Genomic DNA, 1,670 nt, shown 5'->3' with positions numbered 1-1,670 from the left:
TTAAACATTAGTGCATCTGCCAGGAGCAGGAATGTCAGCCTAGAAATCGGGAAGCAGAAGCTTAATAGTTTGTGTTTAAAGGAGAAAAAAAAATTAAGACTGTTTTTACCCGGCTCACGAGGAAACAATGGGATAAAGGGGTATTCCTTTGGGACACGCAGTGCTAGATTGCAGATGTGATTCACAGAGACATTCAATCAGATGGCACATCAAAAGCAATGGTAAATTACATGTCTTCAATAAAAAAATAAAAAACATTAACTCATAGGTGGTTGGCCACAGAGGAAGGCAATTAGACTTAGCATTATTTGTTAAACAACAGGCACAAGATGATACATGGTGGATTTTTTGCAATAATAGCCACTCCTGGTCATTCATCTTGAAGAGAATAAATCTGTCACTTGAGTGAAAACAATTGACAGCACCATTTATTACCTTGCATGCTTCAGAATAACAGCACAATTTACATGTTGCCCTTTGGCACTGGGACTCTGAGCTCGCCTGGAAACAAAGCAAAAATATCTACAGACCTGGCTGCAAGGATTTAAGCAGCAGATGACCTTATGTGGTTTATTTAAACCTCTATAATGCTGCACTCTTGTTCAGCCCCTGGTTGTAGAAGAAATAGGTTCTTCTGGAGAATCCACAGCCTTGAGACTCTGAAATGCAAAGGGTCACGCTGAGGTCTCTGTATCTAATAGTTCAGAGAGTAATGTTTTAGCTCTGATCCTCTGAGACACCTCCTGGGAATTAAAGATATTTGGTTTCCTTTCAGAGGCTTTAAAGGGCTGGGTCCATCAAAAAGAAGGAAATTTTCCCCTAGCTCATGAAGATAAATCTTTGTGGTAAATCTTTCTTTTCCGTATGAAAAAGGCCAGGTCCTCGGTACATCCAAGCCGTTTAGCCCAATGGAAAACAAACCAACAAAGTCTAAGGGAACCATTGCAAGAATAGAATATACTCAGCCAAAAAAGACTCTAAATGTCCCGAGATGCTGCCTTTGATAGTGACATCTTTGTGGCATCAGCTGTTGGCTGGTGTTTCTTTTTGAGAAGGTGTCCTATGGCACCTCTTAGAAACACATGAGACACTCAAATTTGGGTTCAGTTACAATTTGAGAAGAAGTCTGAAAACAATTTTGGAAAGGCATTTTAAAGGGATAATTAGCTCTTTGAATCCAATAGAAACACTTAGGTTGAGAGCTATTATAAACCTCTACAAAGCACTTCTGTCTACTTCAGCAGCAAAAAGTTGTCCAGAATGGGTAAACTGAAAATACCTTACACTCACCCTTATGGAATTAAACTGGGATTTCAGGTCTCTAAATGGATGCTTAGGACAGCCAGGTGCTGCAAGGCTTCCTCTCTGCACAGGGAGGTCTCCACAACTCCAGCACAGCCCTGCAAGAGCCAAAACACACCACCTGTCCCACCACAGAGCTGCTCAGTTTAGCAGTGCCCATTCCAGCTGCAGGGGGCTCACGCTGCTCTTCCCTTTGGCAGAGATTCCCTGAGACTGGAGGAAGGGCAGGCCAGCACCCAGAACACCTCTCTTGTTATAATTACCATGCAGATTGGGCTCTTTGGTTTTATTTTGCATTACAGTTTGGTAGCACGTGGCCAGGTCAGAGTCTGGCCATTTACTGAGGGGCTCCAAGCATTGCTCTGCAC

At 42.6% G+C, this 1,670-nt stretch overlaps 1 long non-coding RNA gene across 1 annotated transcript; it reads right to left on the bottom strand.

Annotated features, from left to right (window-relative positions):
* Nucleotides 1-222: 222 nt before the first annotated feature.
* LOC136368724 (uncharacterized) lies at nt 223-1,394 on the bottom strand. The gene is made up of 2 exons (XR_010744899.1): nt 1,291-1,394; nt 223-659 (listed from the first exon to the last, which is right to left on the bottom strand). It is a non-coding gene; the product is annotated as an uncharacterized lncRNA (long non-coding RNA).
* Nucleotides 1,395-1,670: the final 276 nt, after the last annotated feature.

This window comes from Sylvia atricapilla, chromosome 17, assembly GCF_009819655.1.
Source record: "Sylvia atricapilla isolate bSylAtr1 chromosome 17, bSylAtr1.pri, whole genome shotgun sequence".
NCBI classification, from domain to species: domain Eukaryota; kingdom Metazoa; phylum Chordata; class Aves; order Passeriformes; family Sylviidae; genus Sylvia; species Sylvia atricapilla.
This window is presented reverse-complemented; position numbering and strand designations above follow the sequence as displayed.